The 6,000-nt window shown below is 32.4% G+C and overlaps 1 long non-coding RNA gene across 1 annotated transcript; it reads left to right on the top strand.

The window, feature by feature from the left end:
* Positions 1–150: 150 nt before the first annotated feature.
* On the top strand, positions 151–2,027 carry LOC121803307. The gene is made up of 2 exons (XR_006050959.1): positions 151–421; positions 1,756–2,027. It is a non-coding gene; the product is annotated as an uncharacterized LOC121803307 (long non-coding RNA).
* Positions 2,028–6,000: the final 3,973 nt, after the last annotated feature.

Below are 6,000 nucleotides of genomic sequence, written 5' to 3' on the forward strand. Positions count from 1 at the left end.
AACAAAAAAATAAATTTAATAAAAATAAAAAGAAATTGTAAATATGATTATCTTTAATTAATAAATAACTATCTTAACTACATAGTCCAGCCATCACATTTTACAAAGAGCCGATTGATTTAGATTGTAGGCCCAGGTTTTTAGCCCATTTCATCAACTTAAGTATTGAATAATAAAATTATATCGTCATCTTCGTTGTAAATCTGAAACTTTCAGACTATGCGTCTCCCTCTCCATCCCTCCCGGATCCCGTCTATCATTTCCACTGATAATCCTTCCCTTTTATTTCCGGCAAAGGCCGAAGGATTGTGGCGGAGATCTGCTGCTCAGGTCAAGGTGGATCTCCGTGGGGTCGAAGGTGAGTTGCGCGGGATCTCAAAACTCCATGAATGGAGTTTCTGGCACTGCTCTTCGGACGACGGTAGGTTTGGTCGACCCCACCTGGGTCCGTCATTGATTGCATGCATTTGCAGATACGAGTTTGGTGCTACATACATTATCTTACAAAAGTTTTTGAAATGTCACGAGCATCACTTTAAGTGTCTATCACATGTTTTGGTGAAAAATATGATTTTGGGTGATAGAGACATTACATATTATTCATTACATATTACTCCCTTCGTCCCACAAAGATTGCCTCATATTGACCGGGCACGAGCTTTAAGAAATTAATGTAATGAAAAGTGAGTTGAAAAAGTTAGTGGAATGTGGGTCCTACTTTTATATATTAGTTTTATAATAAAATGTGAGTATGAATGAGTTAGTGGAATATGAGGTCCACTACCAAAAATGGTAAAAAGTGAAATGAGACAAACTTTGTGGGACGGACGGAAATGAAAAAGTAGGGCAAACTTTGTGGGATGGACGGAAATGAAAAAATGGGACAATCTTTGTGAGACGGAGGGAGTATTATGCTACAAAATGCCCATGCAGTATGTCACGAACTCATCTATCGTATGAAAATGGCATCATCATCATTACTAGGGTTCAATGGATCTCAATTGATATGTTGGTCAAGTGTTTAAATCATTATTTGGTAGCTACCAACCATATGGTGAACAATAGGAAGAGCCATTTATTTCGTACTTTCAAGTTCATAACATGGGTAGGGATGGTTTCCATATTTCGAGGGTTGTGCAGAGTTTACCACCTCCTTGGGCTCAGTCAGAAAATGACGGACAAAATTCATATTTGGTTTCATCAAGGTTTTTCTTTCGGAGGTCGCCTGGCTCTGATCTTGCCCGATCCTGCCTCATATTTTGCAGCTCATTGTTTCCTTTTATGGCCCCCTGAATGAGCTCAACTAGATTATGGCTAGATAATTTGAGGCGTCATCGGAGAGAAGAAGAAGATTTACTAGGTTAGTCGAAGGTTGATTTGCCTTTTCTGTTGATGAAGGGGGTCTTGGCATCCATCACGTTAATGAGATGGCAATTGCTTTCGTCTTTAAGCTCCGGTGGAGATTCCTTTCTCATGCTTCGCTTTGGGTAAAATTCATTGTACACAAGTATTGTATCATCCTTTGTCATGTATGCTCCGTTGCTTGTTTAGGTCATGATAGTCCTATCTAGCGTCGCATGTGACACGTTTAGTGTTGTATGCATTTGTTTCATATGTGGGTCTAGGTGAGCGTAAAAATAGTTTAATGGAAGATTTATTGCTTCGGGACTGTCCCTTCGTGATATTTGTTATCCTGGGAGCAACCTTCCCTCTATCGAGATTTCTAAGGTGGTGGAGCTTGACTGGTCATGGCAGGTTCTTGATGGCCTTAGCGTAGGATCACGTCCAGACATGGCCTTAGCGTAGGATCACGTCCAGACATGGCTGTCTTAGCACCCGCAGCTTGGGATGCTTTGGAATACTGGGTTGACCACGGCTACTTTTGAGTTCTTTTAGCATCTCCTCTTTGATCGGATCCTTATGGAGTGTAAGGTTCAATCTAGCAATATATCTTTTTCATCAAAATGTTTTTGTTGTTAGTCGTCTTCCGTAGAGTTGATTCAACATTTATTTACTGTTTGTGATTACTTCGCTTCTTGGTCCCTTGATATGCACACGTCATACATGCGTTGATATTGCACCTAGACTAGGAGGTTTCAACAAAATTCTCAAAATGGGTTAGTTTTTTTTACTTCGGAAAACGGGAGTTACATATTTTGAGAATATGTAACTGGTTACGTGTTCTTAGCATGTGTAACCAATTTGAAAGTTGGGAACTATTTATAAAATAAAATACATGTATTGACTTTATTGAATGAAATAAAATAAAATAATTAAATGCTATTACATCCGTCTTTTGAAAATAGAAACTATTTTCATTTCGATTTGTCCCTTAAAAAGAGAAACTTTTTATAATTTCTATTTTATGAAACCTTTTTATCTCTAAAGAAGAGGGGCTCATTCGTCAGTAACAATAATTCAACCACTTTTTCATTCTATATCTCTCTTACTTTACCAATAATGCATAAAACTCTGATTTTCAAAAGTTTCTATTTTTAAAAAATAGAAATAGTACATGGTATTGAGGTTTTACTAAGATCAATAGCTATCAGAATTTATGTATTTTTTTCTAGGTTACGATAAAGACAAAACTAGAAATTTAATAAGCTGATACTAGAAATATAATAGAAGTTTAATAAGCTAGTACTGGAAATTAATCTAGTTATGTCTATCGCACAACAAATTAGGAGCAATAGATTAAAGTTTGTTGGAATATAAAAAAGTTTGTTTGAATAAAAGAAAGTTTGTCAGAATTAAAGAAATATGTTCAGAGTACTAATCTAGTGAGGAATGATATCTTAATTGAGTTCCTTATGTAAGCACCACTCTTGTTTGACGTATGTTTAGCGTTGTTCGTTTCGATATATATATATATATATATATATATATATATATATATATATATATATATTTAGTTTGATTTTAATATATTAAAAAATGTTATTAAATTTTTTAAATTCACAAAATTCATAAAATAAAAGTTTGATTTATTATTTTATTAATATATTTGAAATTACAGAGAAAACGAGCAAATCGAGCTTTGATTTTTATGAATTTTGTGAAATTAAAAAATTTAATAACATTTTTTAATATATTAGAATCAAACTAAATATATAGATTGAAACAACCAATGCTAATTGTGCGTCAAACGAGAGTGGTGCTTACATAAGAAGCTGACATAAGATAAGGTATGTAGCATATCATTTCTCCTAATTTAGTTATATCTATCATAGGAGCAATATAATCCAACAACAAATTAGGAGCTCTGTGGGAATATGAAAAATATATTGGAGTTATGGATGCTATACGATATTACATGATATAACTCATTGATAATCTTGGACATATATAAATGGGTAAATTGCCTAAAAAATCACAAACTTTGGGGAAAGTTTGGGTTTTTCCACAAACTATAAAAGTTGCGCCTAAAGTCACGAACTTTATCGGATCGTGCAAATTTCCCAAACTCCCAACCCGGTGGCATATTTCTGTTAAAAACTTATCCCACGTGGCATGCCGAAAGCATGACTTGGCAAATTTTCTGGCTTAACCCTAAACTCAGGTAATATAACCTCTTTTTGGTTGATTTCAAAAGCGCAACCCCAATTCAATCTACGGAAAACGTAATTGACAATAGTGAAATCGTCAACAAATGGTTTAGGGATGAAATCAGCGACGTGTAAAGAAGATTCAATAAAAAAAAGCATAAAACGACGTCGTTTTATGCCCAAGTCACGCCTCCGCCATGCCACGCGGGATAAGTTTTTAACGGAAATATGTCGCCAGGTTGGTAGTTTGGGAAATTTGCACTATCCGATAAAGTTCGTGACTTTAGGCGCAACTTTTATAGTTTGTGGGAAAAACCAAACTTTCCCCAAAATTAATGACTTTTTAGGCAATTTTCCCTACATAAAATATAGTCGCTAAACGATATGATGTCCAATATGTCAAACATCATGTTTTAGTAGGCTATATAACTTCAATTTTAACCTAATAATCTTAGTATAAGGTACAGTATGTTTATTGGAGAATGATAATATTATAGTGATGAATATGGTATTGTACTGAAGAGACTCATACTAATTTTGTCTTAGCAAATCAATATTTGACAGATCGAGAAAGCGTTGCATCCTTGTCAATCACTGGCACACCTTTTGGTATATATTATTGTGTCAAATTCATTAATAGTGTGACATGTATAGGTCCTTGATAAACTCTTGATAATACTTTTGTCATTGTGTATAATACTTGATGGATTATTGTTTCAATATCTTTGACTTATATAACATGATATGCTATTATGTTAGGTATTGAAGATGCCCTAAGTCAATAATTGTTTTTAACTAGAATTATGTCTTCACTTATTCTGTCAACTGATCGAATGAGGAGTGTTACAGAATAAGATAAAGTAGCAAGGTAGTAAGAGAGAGACTTTTTTATTTTTAAAATAAGATTAATTTTGATAGATGAATAGAAATAAAAAATATTACTACTATCTTTTAAGAACATAGAGATTATAAAATATTAATATATACATTACCACTTACTTTATTCATAAAATAAATACATTATATATATATATTTGTACAATGATAAAGTCCATCATATTGGTTTTGCCAAATTGAATCATATTTTGCCAAGTAGATGGGGAGATAAGGTAGTGATCGTCGAAAAGAAGACTTTGGAGGGGCAGAAGACGATGTGGTGTGGAGTGTGGACGGCGATTTTTGTGGGAGGATTAAAATTAGGTTTAATTGTTTTATGGGCTTTATTTATTAGATTATAATTAAATGAGCTTATAAATGATTAATTTATATTTAATTAAATAGTTAAGATTTGGCCTTACTTAATTTAGGTTATATTAATTAATGTCTTAAATAAGAGGACATGTGTCGTTTGTAAATCTATCAATTTTAAATAAATACTTTGTGATAGTATAACAATATAAATAAATAAAATGAGAAAGGAAAAAAGAAATTAAGATTCTGTAAATTAATTAACATAATAATTAATAACATAATAAAGTGGGTGGGATTACTGAGTAGTTTGAATAAAAAGTACTACAGTATTTCATATATATAGTTGAAAAAGTATAAAAAGTAGTATGTGTGTGGATATGAAATGGAGTATTTTTTAAAATTTTATAATATTGTTTCTAATTATATTGAATATATTGACAATGTCAAATTAATAATAAAAATATTTTGAGCCGCGGGGTTAACACTAGGATTATTTGTAAACTTGTGGTGGGCGCAACAAAATTAAAAGTTTTTAGAATTAGTTATATACTTTTAATTTGTATTACTCATTAAGTACTTCATTAATTCATTTAGTTGAGTCTTTAAACTTCTGAGGAGACAAAGATATCTGTACAATTGCATTTAGCGCAATTAAATATTTGGTCAATTTGACCAAACCAAAATTGTTCAAAGTAAATAACAGTTGATAAATCTGATAAAACAAACCTGTGCAGCAATTAGGTGAATCCAATGCTAGAGCATCCGCAGCAGTTGTATTACGCTGTTCACCCGTCCTTGTCAGTGCGGCAAGGACACGCCTGTTCGCCGCTGCACTCTTGCCGTTAGCACGGACGTGCTCTTAGCTAAGAGCACGTCCGTGCCAGCGAGCAGGGCGACGTGACGCGTTTCTATTAGCCGTTGATATTTTTTATTTTTTATTTTTTAAATCGAAAATAATACCAAAAATTAAAAATATATATATTTTCGGATTCTAAAAAATATAGCCGTTTTATTACCATTTTTTTGAAATTTTTTTAAAAAAATTTAATCCCAAAATCATTTATAAATACACACATTCATCATCCATTTGGACGAAATTCGGCCACTTATGAATTTAGTTATGTAATTTTTAATTTTTAAGACTTTAATTATGAAATTTTTAATTTTTAGGGTTTTAATTATATAATTTTTTATTTTTTAGTAATTAGTAATAGTATTTTGGGTATTTTTAATGAATTTTAATATTGTGTAAATGTTTTTA

This window comes from Salvia splendens, chromosome 5 (genome assembly GCF_004379255.2).
Source record: "Salvia splendens isolate huo1 chromosome 5, SspV2, whole genome shotgun sequence".
NCBI classification, from domain to species: domain Eukaryota; kingdom Viridiplantae; phylum Streptophyta; class Magnoliopsida; order Lamiales; family Lamiaceae; genus Salvia; species Salvia splendens.